Here is a 13,786-nt window from a genome sequence, read left to right as displayed (position 1 = left end):
AGCCATTGTGGCTTAGTGGCTAGAGTACAGGACTAGGACCTGGGAGACAGGGTTCATATCCCCCACTTAGCCATTGTTATACAAAGCAAAACAAGCTGCTCCTTTTGGACTATTTTGTTGCTGGGTAGTTTGGCCCATTTGTGATATTGCTCCCCAAAAAAACTTTGGGTTTCTTGAGGAGGTGCTTCCCTCTAAAGGGCTAACAGGGGTACCTGGACAGGCAATGAGGCATCTAATCATAGCCTGCATTTTTGATCAGGGCCTGTATTTTAAAATGAGCTTAAAGATCTTCAAATGTTTCATGCCAGGCAGAAGAGCAGCTGCCTAAGAACCTTGGCAATGTTTTTCCTCCTAGACAAGGGGGCCCCCTGATTTATAGCAGAAAACAATTCTCAAAGTCGTAAAAAGGGAATTACAGGCTGACAGCCAAGGTTACACTGACCCTACATATTACAGAAGATAAAAAAGCAGAGAAAAACATAATTAAGAGTGGGTAAATAGTAAAATAAAACCATGTGCCTCCCATTAAACTTGAGCCATATTTTCCTAAGGTTCAAAGGTCAAGAGCAATGGAAAAGCATCTAGCTGGCAGAAAGGAAGAGAGTATTTTGGGAAGTCTTTTTCTAAAGTTGTTTCTTTCTTAAACTGAGATCCTTTTAAGATTTCTTTTCCTTTTAAAAAGCTATCTATGTTATGTATTAAATATATTGGCTTAAATGTAATTATGCAAAGGAATTAGAAGCTAAGAAATGTTAAATCCTTATGCTAGATTCTTATTTCATATAGTTGGAAGAGATCACAGGGGCCATCAGCCACCAGCCTAGCCCCCCCTGCCAAGCAGGAAACATCATTAGAGCACATATGGTTGTCAAGCTTTTGTTTAGAGACCTCCAAAGGAAGGAGATCTTTCAATGATGATCCTTGACATCTGTTTAAGATAAAAATTTAAGATTAACCATCTGTTTTGGAGGGCAATAGGGCGAGGTGAGCTGGTAATTAAGGTTCCTTGTTGAGACACATGTAAGATATATTACTACTTATTTGTCATTTATAGATAGAAGAATATATAGCTTTTTGTTTCCCATAAAAGGGCAGAAGGAAATGGGTGTATCTTTTGTGATTGGTTCTAGCAAACAGCCAATAGGAATTTCAACCAGGCTGATTGGACAGAGGCAGCCACAGGAGGAGCAAGGGGGCTGGATTAAGGAAATATAAGTGCTGGCCAGAATGGCAGGAAGGCAGGCCAGAGCTTGGTAACCATATACCACTGTGCCTCATATTTATTTGTCTGACAAATAAATTATTATTTTAATTTCTCTATTGCTGCGTTGAATATTTCATTCCAGCTAAGCGTTAACCACAAGCAGGGTGCTACAGCAGTGGGCTGCCTCGAGTTTGTTATCTCATTGGAAACATTTATGCTGGCCTAGCAGGTGATCCTAGGGCTTGGCCCGCTTGGCCCTAGAATTTGATGGACTCTGGCAGCGTTTCTGGCCTGAATAGTGTCCCCATGTGGTGCACAAAACATTGGTTTCACCTGTTCCTCACATGTTTAGGTTTTTCTTTTTGCAGACTATGACAGGGCCTTTGCAGATGTCCCCAGAGCTTGCCTCTCCTGCAGAGGATGACTTGCTGATGCCCCAGGTGCCTTCTTCCAGAAGGAAGAGTCTTCAGAGGCAGGAAAAAGCGGAGCAGGGATGATGCTTACACCTCCTTGCAGGTAAATCATCCCTGGGCTCTGATGATGATTCAGACATCACCTTGGACCTCTCCAGGGGTCAGGGTGAGGCTGTTCCGGGTCTTTAGGGATCATCCTGGATAGCTCAGCTGGTCAGTGTATGGTGCCAGTAATGCCTAGGTTGCAGGATTGGTCCCTGTATGGGACAGCTGCATGCTCCCTCATCACTCTCCCTCATCACCCTACTGGTGGTTCCTTCACTGTGAGAAGCCAAGTTACAGGGAATCAGGTGGAGGGCCTTCTTGGAAGTGGCATCCGCCCTGTGGTACACCCTCCCACCAGATGTCTACTACCAGACTTTTAGAAGACATCTAAGGCAGCCCTGTTTAGGGAAGCTTTTAATGTTTGATGCATTACTGTATTTTAATTTTGTTGGAAGCTGCCCAGAGTGGCTGGGGAAGCCCAGCCAGATGGGCGGGTACAAATAGATGATGATGATTATTATTACTGTTGTTGTTGTTGTTGTTGTTGTTGTTGTTGTTGTTGTTGTTATATTGTGGGAGAGTGGACTAGATGATCCTCGGAGTCCCTTCTAACCCCATTATTCTATAAGTGGTAATTCACTATGATGGGAATGTTAGATGCAGGGCTGCCATCACCCCCTCAGCTCGCTAGGATCGCAGGAACAGGGACATGTGGACCACTTGCACAGCTCCACATTTTAAATGGAAATTCCCTGAGCAATAGAACCTGAAGCTGGTATGCAGGAAGCTGGCCCGGTGGCAGCTTTGTTCGGACTTCTTTAGGGTTTCTGGCCAGTGTTGGCCCTGTAAATTTACACATCATGGTGGCAACACAAGGCAGGGCATCTTGCCCAAGCGGGGGCTGGCAAGCAATAACTCAATACCTCTCGCCCCTATTTCCATAAAAATATCCTCCTTGAAAGCCTGGCTAAAAGGTTATCTAGATGGGTCAGTGGTTTTGTGCTTGTGGGAAGGGTTTTCCCAAGGTTTGGGATTCCTCTGGCTTTTCAACCAGTGGCTCAGAACACAGCAACTCAAAAGCCAGTCAGAGAGCTACCTGTGGTAGCAAGTAAGAAGGTTAGGAAGCAGCTTTCATTGGGACGTTTGGTGGGATCCCCTTGATTCTTCTCCTATTCCTGATTTTCATTTATCCCCTTTGGGGATCGTCCCTAAGAAAGCCCCATATAATCCATATTTATCGCATCCCAAAGGCACCTCAGTGAATGACTCTCTGGAATTTGTTCCGTGAAATATGCATCTTTGGATCAGGCAGTTGAGCTTACCAACAAATTGGAAGTGGGCCTGGTTGGCATTATGCGATATTGAATTGGCTGTTAGGCTGCTGCCGGTTCACCCTCAAGATTATAACTAGTTGGGCTTCAATTGGATGGTCCTTACATTGAAAAGGCGATGCCAATGTGTTGCGCTATAGGCTGTGCAGCACTCGAGTCCTTTAGCGTCTTTCTGGATTGAACATCGCGAGTCATGACCCGTTTAACTGGGGCTACCATTATTTGGATTATCTCACTGGCTGGTTCGTGTGACACCAGCCCCTGCTTGGGCTTACTGGACGCCCTTTTTATTCCCTGAGGAGCTGGGTGTTCCGTTGGCAGTGGATAGGACAGTGGCTCCTACTGCCCCCTTTAACGTATTTAGGGGCTAGCTGGATATTGTTGCCCATACCTCTGCTTGCCTGTGGAAAAGCTGTTTGCCGTGAAGGATGTTATTCTTGTAATACTTCCTCTGATAGCAAATGTTGCTTTGTCAGATTCCATCATTGCTAAGTCAGTTAAAAAAAAAAAAAAGATGGCATGCAGGGTGGTTGTTCCAGGCTGCCCCTTCCATTCCTGCTCGGCCAGGTGGTCTCATGGTCCGGGGTCCCTTCATCATCCTGTACAGTGGCCTTGAGCCTGGCAGGGCAAGGCTATCTCATGTGACCTAACTTTTCTTGAGTTCTCCCCATTGTAGTGTCAGCGCACATCTGGACTGAGGAGTACAGGGACCGTCGGGTCTGCCTAGGTCTGATAACCAGGCAGTGTGAGGGTCCTGGCAAAATGGTCCTCATGCTTTGGCAGAGTCTCCGCCCCCTTTTATGTGCTTTCCAGCTGCACTGCTTAAGGTGTAATATTGCGTTTCTGCTCGCTTTATTACGGGATCATCTAATGTTTTCGCTGTCACTCTATCCCGTTTTCAGTTGGAGAGCTTCAGATCCTGGGCTCCGGACGCCCAGCTATAGCTGGATTTTCTGGAGCTCCCGTGGCGCTTTGGCAACAATTTATAATTAAGAGGAGTAGTAGCTTACATTTCCCCTTCTGCTTTCAGGTCTTATGAGAAGGCCTGGACTGATTCCTTAGCGTTTAGCTGGCAGTCCTCAGCCATTCAGAGGAACTTGCCTCCATTCTCTGAGCAGGACCTGCAGTAATTGGCCTACCTGCTGCAGATCGGATGCACTGTTAAATCTATCAGAATTCAGTCCGCTGCAGTGCCTGCTAGAGTAAAGCTTTAATTTTTCAGAGACCCTTCTAAAAGTGTGTCATGCACAGGGTCTCGGAAGGTAGGAAAAGACTCCAGCCTTCACAGGACTGCAGGCAGGAAGCCGGTCAATCTTGACCTATGCAGTATCCGCAACAAGTTAAGACTTGTCTCCTGGTTCTAAATCTAGACGAGACATCTTTCAGTATTCCATTGTAATTTGGTGTACTGAGGGTTGGGGAAATTGTGTTGGAGCCAGCACGGGGCGGAGAGTTTGGAGGCTTATTGCCTCAGGATTTTTCCTTATCTGCTTTGGAGCTTGTCATAAGTGTCTGGAGCTCTAAGTCAGACCTAGTGGGCTGGGTTGCCATCATCAGGCTTCCAGTCTCGGGTAAGGTGGGCCCTTGCCCTGTTATTGGATACAGAAATATTTGGCTTTTTGTTCCCCTGGGGGGCTGGCTCGATCCTAGAAGTTGCTGGTTCTCATGGGTTGCTCCTTCAGGATATATGCGTTCCCCTTTTGGAGTTGAGACTTGTAGTGCGCAACTCCAAAACTGACCAGCTGGGTCGGGGGGAGGTTGTCCGCCTCCCAGCGACTGGGGAGGTGGGCCCATGCCCGGTCAAGGATGTAAGGAAGTATTTGGCCTTGAGACCTCCTGGGGACGGCCCGCTACTCATGCTTGAAAATGGTCACCCTTTGGCGCAACACTACTTCACAAAAGTCATGCGTAAGGCCATCTCTGCTTGTGGGATCTCGGCCTCTGGTTTCACCCCTCATTCCTTTCACATAGGTGCAGCGACTATGGTGGCCCATTGGGGCTTCTCAGCTGCCAGGATCAAGGATTTGGGACATGGAAATCTAATGCTTTCAAGGGTTATGTGCGAAACAAATGCTGAGATTGGTACTAATGCTTGTTTGTTTCAACCCTTGTAGATCCCACGCTGGTCCGCATCTGGATAGTGGGACACAGCATCGTTCATTGGGCTGGCAGCAGAGCGAGGCAGTCTGCAAGGGGAGCGTGTCTCGGCCTCCCACAGCACATGCAAGTGTCATGGTTTTCCAGACGCGGAATGTCATGGGGAGAGTTTATGCCGCTGTTTGGTCGCCGGCTGCTCTCGGACCTCCCCACCCTATGGCCATAGTGGTGCAGCTGGGGGAAAATGATGTGGCAACTATTGATTGCCTTGCTTTGCGCACCTCAATCCAAAAAGGGATTTGGAGGCATTGGCAGCCTCATTACCTTCAGTGAGAATATTTGGTCTCACCTGTTGCAGAGGCAAACCTGGCGCAGTGTTTCCCGCCAGAAGGCCGCTGAGAAGGCCAGGATATGCATTAACTCTGCAGTGTGCAAGAAGGTTTTGGAGCTGGGTGGGCTGGTTATTCCCCACCCCAGCATTTATTTCAAGACGGCAGCCCTTTACCGGGCGGATGGAGTGCACCTTTCTGATTTGGGGAATGATTTGGTTGGATGCTGTGGCTAAAAAATTAGGTTCCTAATTTTTGTGAGTGGTTGGCGGCGAGCGTTAAAGCTCGGGTGGCGGTTAGGCATTGGTTATAATATGCTGGTGGTGGAGGGGTTCAGGCGGTGCCTGCCCCTCCTATTGCGCTGAAGGGAATTCCGTTAAAAGAATCCTGGGGCTTGCCATGATTTCGTCCAATCCCTGTTATGGGACCAGGGCCGCCCAATCCCTGTTATGGGAATCCTTGTTATAGGACCGGGCAGGCAAGCTTTCGGGGAGCTGCTGGGGTGAGCGGCGTGGGTCCGACGCTTAGCTCAAATGACCCCCAGTTTGACTTTCTCTTCTACTGGCTACCGATCGGACCTCGGGATGTCAGTTCTGTCCCAGGCGGGGGGACAGATAGTCATAACCAATGTCTAAACAACCACTCACTGATTTTGTATTTTAATAAAGTTGTGGCCAAAATAGTGCCCAAAAACCAAAACTAAAATTACGTGTTATGTGTGAAGTTATTTGAGGGGTGGCCTGGGGACCTACACACGCAAAGCGTGTTCTCCAATAAATGAGAGCACGTGTTGCGGTGTGGGCCACCAGGCCAGGCCTCTTGTTGCCAGGCAGGTTAATAATTGTTGCCTGGCATCATGATTGGGTAACCGGGTTGCTGGGGCAAATTGTATGTTGCAAATTGGGTGGGAGGGACCATAGTCTTTAAATATTGGTGCACTCTGGTTTCTCTTTCTCTTTGCAGAGTGCATCGGATCACCCGCCCACCCACCCTCTTTCCGGTTGACCTTGCTTTGCCTGTCATGGGGTCGTCTGCCTTGGAGCAGGGGCCTAGTAGGAATTTTGCCATTTGGTGATTGGCTGTGCCATTTGGTTTTTGCCTACTACTCAGCAATTCGTCACAACTTGTAAGGTTGCGGTTAGGCATTGGTTATAATATGCTGGTGGTGGAGGGGTTCAGGCGGTGCCTGCCCCTCCTATTGCGCTGAAGGGAATTCCGTTAAAGGAATCCTGGGGTTTGCCATGATTTCGTCCAATCCCTGTTATGGGACCAGGGCCGCCCAATCCCTGTTATGGGAATCCTTGTTATAGGACCGGGCAGGCAAGCTTTCGGGGAGCTGCTGGGGTGAGCGGCGTGGGTCCGACGCTTAGCTCAAATGACCCCCAGTTTGACTTTCTCTTCTACTGGCTACCGATCGGACCTCGGGATGTCAGTTCTGTCCCAGGCGGGGGGACAGATAGTCATAACCAATGTCTAAACAACCACTCACTGATTTTGTATTTTAATAAAGTTGTGGCCAAAATAGTGCCCAAAAACCAAAACTAAAATTACGTGTTATGTGTGAAGTTATTTGAGGGGTGGCCTGGGGACCTACACACGCAAAATATAGAGCACTTTTCAAATTTCAGGGATTTATTATTGTTCACAGAAACATTAATATTAATATTAGTTCCAATCCAAATATGAGCATTTAAGGAATGTCTTTTTGTTAAAGATACCCCTTACCATATTTCAATTTGTCATTAGCAGGTCAAACAATGGCACAAGAAATTCAGCTACTCATTCCAGATGCAGCTGGCAAGATGCTATCAAGATGTTCTGGACTTTAGGACCCATCATCCCTGACAATGGACCATGCAAGTTGGGAATGATGGAAATTGGAGTCCAACATCATTTGGAGTGCACCTTATTGTGTATCCATGGAATATAGAGAGAAAGGAAGTCAAGAGGGAAAAGCAATGTGAGCAGGGCATATAAAAGCAGGGACATCACTATAGTGGCAAGAACAAAATGTGTCTGGTTAAGAAATGAATAAAATCACAAAGATTTCAGGTTCAGTCCCTAGAATCTCTAGGGAGAGCTGGGGAAAACTTCCTGTCTGGAACTCTGGGAACCTTGTGAGCTAGATAGTCCAATTTGGATAAGGCAGCTTCTTACGTTCTGTGTGATTTAGTTCGGGGAAATCTATATAAGATTATGAAAATTTACAGACCACTAAAATGGAATGTATCCTTAAACATTTCTTGCCTTGTGGAATATCTTGTATCTGTGTGCGCAACCAGAGTTATCAGCTACTGAAAGTGATTGCTGTGCCACTGTTTGCATCCTTGCGTCTGTCATTTTTTAAACATTTGTGATTAAAAATATTATTTTTAAAAAACCTGCATCACCTTCGCAAATGCCTTTCAGCCTGGGAAAATGCAATTATTAATATTCAAAACCCTTTCTGTTGGTTTTGCCATAAAATATACATTATGGCATAATAATAGAGTAATAACCACATGGTTTGCACTAATATTAAATGCTATATTAGTGGAATTTAGGCTACATTTTCCACTGCCATAAATCAGTTTTGAAAGCATCTGGGTAGGTCTGGAACTATTGTTTTGTTGAGGTATAACGTGTGTGGATAGATCTATTAAATGTACCACAGTTTCATTGTATTTTAGTATATGCAAAAGCATGCATTTCTAGGCAGCCATATTTGATAAATGCCTAGTCATCTTGTACAAATGTGATAGAATAAACATTATTGCTTTTCATTGATTTTTTTTAAAACAAATGTCATTATGCAAATGGAAGAGCTCCTTCAGTTTGCCAAAGGGACTCCAAACCATTAGAGGCATTCACTGGAGGAAGGTTTTCCCAATCCCCATGTTCTTTCTGTTGTTCCTGTGCCACCCTGCACATTGTTATGAAGGATCTCTTAGTGTCCCAGAGCAGCTTTTCTGGAGGGCACAGAGTTTAAGCCAGTTGTTCCTCAGACGAAAGAAATTCTTCCATGAGCAGAAGTGAGTGGAAGCCTCATTGGAATAGTGTGGTGGTGGTGGGGAGATTCATAGAATCGTAGAATTGTAGAGTTGGAAGGGACATGAGAGGTCATTTTGTCCAACCCCCTGTAAGGCAGGAATCTCAGCTAAAGCATCCATGACAGATGGCCATCCAACCGCTGGTGCTGTTCTAATGCGCTGGCAAGAGCACTGGATTGGCTCTGCTGGCATGTTTGCACTGCACTAGCCTCACCACTGCTGTTGTCCCTCTCCCTCTCTGTCCTGGTGTGCTGCAGTGATTCAGCCAGGTAAGCAGCACGGCCACACCGTTCCATCCACTGCTGGGTACAATATATCCCAATATAATTATTCTCTGAGGTTGTGGGCTCCAGTTGCCCACTGACGTATCCTCTCCAAAGGAGTGTTGGCTAGATTCCCCATCAGCCGATGCAAATGGAGAAGCCCTCACATCCAGAAGCTTTATTTGTGCATCGAAGTGAAGACCAGTCTCTTGTTTGATGTGACATGGTGTCATTCTCATTCTTCTCGGTGTTGGAATGGATTTATGCTCTGAAGAGCAAAATATATCAAAACTTAAAACGAATGGAAAATTCAGCCAAGGCACATATACAGCTGAGTGTTCTCTTGAGTTCAGGTTCAAAGGATGAGCCTTTCGGGGAGGCAAAAATTATTCTTCCATCACCCATCTGCAGGATTGCCTTCTGAAACGTTTAGTCCAGAAATATATCCAGTTTTGATCTCTTACTTTTGGTTGATGTTCTGGTAGAAAGCAAAGAGGGGAAAGCTAATGACTCTGCAACATTTGCTATGACAATCTTATCCTTTAAATCTAAACTTAAGAAACCAATCAACACTGTAGGCAGCTTTGCTGCACTTGCTGCTTGTTTTAAGCTTTTAGCTTGTTTTGTTCTTTTCTTTCTTTTATTTAGATGATTTTAATATCAAAATCAAATCCGTTTATTGTGAGGACCATGCTTGTGCACAAAAATCAACACTACAGTAGTTAAAAATATTAAAATTCATTACATACTATGCCAACAAAACCTTCTTCCCACAAGATAGAAAAGGAGGAAAAACAAGCAGCGAGTTAAACAGACTGTGAAGGGGTCTTTACATTGTCGTCTATAAATCTTTCCCTGGCTTTCATGGCCTTCATCACTAAGACCGCTACCACATGGGTAATGCGTGGGTTTGCATCAACTAACAAAAATTTTACTCTATCTTCAGGACTGGTTATAGAGTTGGGTATAATTTGCAGCAATGCGTCTCTAAAGCCCGAGTAAATGGGGCAATAGAGGAAGTAATGTGTAAGATCCTCTTTAATTTTCATAAGGCAAGGACATAAACGATGTTCTACTGGGGTTTTTGTGTATCTACCGGTCAGGTAGGCAGTTGGCAATGTTTGAAACCGTGCCATAGTGAAAGCTCTCCGAAGGATGGGATCGGTGATATCCACCAAGTAGTTGGCACAGATTTTGACTGCTTTTACTCGGGGGAACCAGTAGGAAAACCCTGAGTTTTTTATCTTGGTGGAGTCCAAAAAGGCGTCTTTTTCAAAGATCCATTCCCGAACTTTATCAGGGCTCCACAATTTGAGAGTATTAAACTCAGGTAGGTTGTATCTGGATAGAATGTCTAATAGGCTTTTATGCCAAGTGGTATTATTTTGTAATGATATAAAGGCTTGTTTAGCCAATAAGGTGTTCGGGGCATCTATGAGGTTGGTGAAAAAACGCAGGAATCTTAAGTGGGCCCTGGCAGACACAGAAGGTAATCCTACTTCCACTCTTAGGAGAGCTGCCGGAGTACTCTGAGGGAGGCCTAGAATTCTTCTGAGATAAAAATTTTGGAAGATTTCAAGCCGTTCTAACAGCTTCTGATTCCAACCCCAGAGTTCTACTCCGTATAACATCTGTGGAATCACTTTTCCAACAAAAATTTTTAGTGCCGGGATCACCAGTTGCCCTCCCCTCGAATAAAAGAAACTGAGCAGAGCACCAGTTGTCCTACGTGTTAGAAGTTCTACAGTCTTGAAGTCGGCAAGCCAGCTAGATGTGGCTTGGAAAGTGATACCAAGATATTTAAAAAGGAGACGTTCAATTTTGTGTTCATCTAGAGACCATCTAAATGTATGTCGAGCTCTAGTAAACACCACAATTTTTGTTTTATCATAATTTATCTTTAGAGAGTTTTGGGAACAATAAGCTGCGAGCCCCTCCAGCATGCTGAGTAGACCCCTTCGAGTGAGTGCCATGACCGCCATGTCATCAGCATATAGCAGTATATTCAGGTGTTTGCCTTCCAGGGCAGGAGCTGATGACTTATACTTTGCCATATGTTGGACAATGTCGTTTATATAGAAATTAAAGAGGAACGGTGCTAACAAACAGCCCTGTTTAACCCCTTTCCCCAGTGGCGGAGGGTCAGTATAGTTGCCTGACATCCCAGTTCTGATTTTAACTGTGGTGTCTGTATGTAACTCTCTAAGTATTTTGAGAAGTCGTCTATCAATATCTGTGTCATGTAGTTTTTGCCATAATTTGTCCCTACAGATTGAGTCAAAGGCGGATGTGAGATCTACAAAAGCTACAAAAAGTTTGCTCTTATGTGTCTTTGTATACTTATCTATCATTGTCTGTAATACCAAACAGTGGCCTATTGTGCTATGGCCCTTTCTAAACCCTGCCTGTTCCGGATTAAGCAAGTTAGAATGGTCAGCCCAGTCAACCAATTTGTTTAGCAGGTGGCGAGTATAGAGTTTATACACAATATCCAGGAGACTTATGGGGCGATAGTTTGTTTTCTTTTTAGTATAATTCCAGGACACCATCTCATTCAAGAATAATAATGTGCCACATGTGTTCCTAAATTTCACTTGAACCAAACTCCAATCTCCCCAAAAGCAGAGGGTTAAATCAGCACATCCCTAAATTGATTTGGTTCTTCCATTTTCCTGGCCAGCAGCATTCAGTAATCTTGCTATCCTCTGCTTTTATAGGTCAGTGCATGAGAAGCCAGAGCTGCCTTAATCCAGATGCAGCCTCTCTCTGTGGCAATGTTCCTATTGGCCGAGCTGCTTGCCTTTTTATATCTGCTGTCATTCTAGCCATCTTCTCCTCGGATATCCAGCAAGGATTCTAATTAGTCACAATTGTTTAGAGGCCAATAACACAATTCTTCGGCTGATGATGATAAAAGAAAAAACAGCTCCGTTGACTTAAATGATACCATTGTTCCTTAGATGATGTCCTCGCCTTATACGTCTGAATGCCAGATGGCTACTGAGATAACACAGCTGAGGCCACGAACTGGAGAGGTACTGAAGCAAGTTTCATATGAGGGAAGAATAATGGCAGACAGACTTGCCATATATCGCTTGAGTGGGCTTGGAGGAGGGTGTTTTGTGAGGAGGTCTGTCTCAACCAGATTGTGCACTCTATGCATATTCAAATAAAATAAAAAATTTGTAGTGTTCGTTCTCGCCTCTAAGTTATTGCTCATCAAGAACGCAAATTCACTTTCCTGTCTTGCTTCACACCAAGGCTGTGGCAAGCTTTGTTTCTTGTTTTTGTTTTGAAATATTTTTTATTAGACATTTAGGACAGGCCATATGCGATAGTTTTTAAGCTCTAAGACTCCAGTTGCTCTGGGATGTGTGTAACCCATTTCCCCTAAGCCATTTCTTCAATCTAAATTGCCCCCCTGAAGCTCTGACCAGACCCACAGTTCTCAGCCTGGTGTCATTTCCTAGATTGTAAGAAGCTTCCGGAGGGCCACAGATCCCTCCCTCCATTTCCGCTTTTGCCCTTTTAGAAAATAGCTTTGTTTGAGGCTGGTTGGGCACCCCTTCCCTGACTACTCCAGTCGTTCACAGAGAGTTGGATTAGGATCCAGTTCATGGGGGTTCAGTTCTCCACTCAGCCTTGGGGCTGGCTGGTCTCGGGCCAGTAATTCCCTCTCAGCCTAAGCTTCCTCACAGGGTTGTTGTGAAGATAAAAGGGCAAAGGACAACTCTTTGTACACCGCCTTTGAGTTTATTGGAAGAAAAATGTGTAGCAACATAAATTATTCTCTGCTTCAATCCCCCTGTCCTTTAACCCTTTATCTCTGATCCTAATTGTATTAGAACTGGATGTGGTTACTTACTGGTAATGTTAAGCCACTTTGCACATGCTCTGGGATGTTAAAAGGTAAAGGTAAAGGACCCCTGACAGTTAAGTCCAGTCGCAAATGACTCTGGGGTTGTGGTGCTCATCTCGCTTTACTGGTCGAGGGAACCGATGTTTGTCCGCAGACAGTTTTTCCAGGTCATGTGGCCAGCATGACTAAGCCACTTCTGGCGAAACCAGAGCAGTGCATGGAAATGCCGTTTACCTTCCCACTGGAGTGGTACCTATTTATCTACTTGCACTTTGACGTGCTTTCAAACTGCTAGGTTGGCAGGGGCTGGGACTGAGCAACGGGAGCTCACCCTGTCACGGGGATTTGAACCGCCAACCTTCTGATCGGCAAGCCCTGGGCTCAGTGGTTTAGACCACAGTGCCACCCGCGTCTGGGATATTAGACGCCATTTAACAGCATTAAATGTATGGTGTGTACACAGCCAAAGTCTGTCCCATTGTTTGTTTGCTTTGATGTGAGCGAACAGATGCGAGGTTTCAGTAAACGTTCCTGTGTAACACAAAGTCCTTCCACTTTCATTGAAAGTCACCCTGCAATCTCTCTCCGTTTCCTCCCCTCCATCTTTCAGTCAGAAGTTCCAAAGGTTGAAATGCACCGTGCAAGATATTCTCTATATCAGCATCATGGGTATGCAGCAGCATTTTATTAAGTCATCAGTCAGCTTTGAAGTTTGCTCAGCTAAGGCACTGTTGGCCTGCTGAGCTTCACTGATGCAGTCAGTGCGGCTTGATATTTCATGGCGTACAACAAGAGTTGAGCTGAATTTGAAATCTGCTTCTCTAATGCAACTGAGCTTTTGAAGCAGCCGTGGTTTACTGTATGCATGGCATGCATAAGCAGAAATTGAGGCCTCCCAATAAAAGATAATATTTTATATGGAAGTGTGGTACAAAGCACTGGATTATAAGCCATACATTTGGGGTCTTCATGTGATTCATCCAATGAGTGTACAAGCTTTGTATCGTGTATTTCCTGTACATAAATAGTTGTACAAATCAACAAGGGTAACTCTTTTGCAGAAACACTTGCACATATGTAGAGACAGCTTGTATCTATGTAACGTGTGAACAAACCTTTCATTTTAGATTTATTTTGAGAAGCTATCTTGATTAAATCAACAATGTAGTGCAGCGTGGAGCGTTCCCTCTGTCTCCTCTCTTCTCCCCTCTCTTTG

The 13,786-nt window shown here is 45.0% G+C and overlaps 1 long non-coding RNA gene across 1 annotated transcript; it reads left to right on the top strand.

The window, feature by feature from the left end:
• Positions 1–7,211: 7,211 nt before the first annotated feature.
• LOC307213176 lies at positions 7,212–11,904 on the top strand. Its single transcript, XR_013837430.1, has 2 exons — positions 7,212–9,331; positions 11,226–11,904. It is a non-coding gene; the product is annotated as an uncharacterized lncRNA (long non-coding RNA).
• Positions 11,905–13,786: the final 1,882 nt, after the last annotated feature.

The sequence above is a fragment of the Podarcis cretensis genome (assembly GCF_951804945.1).
Source record: "Podarcis cretensis genome assembly, chromosome: 3".
NCBI lineage: Eukaryota > Metazoa > Chordata > Lepidosauria > Squamata > Lacertidae > Podarcis > Podarcis cretensis.
Note: the sequence above shows the minus strand (reverse complement) of the source record. Positions and strands in the feature narration are given on the sequence as shown.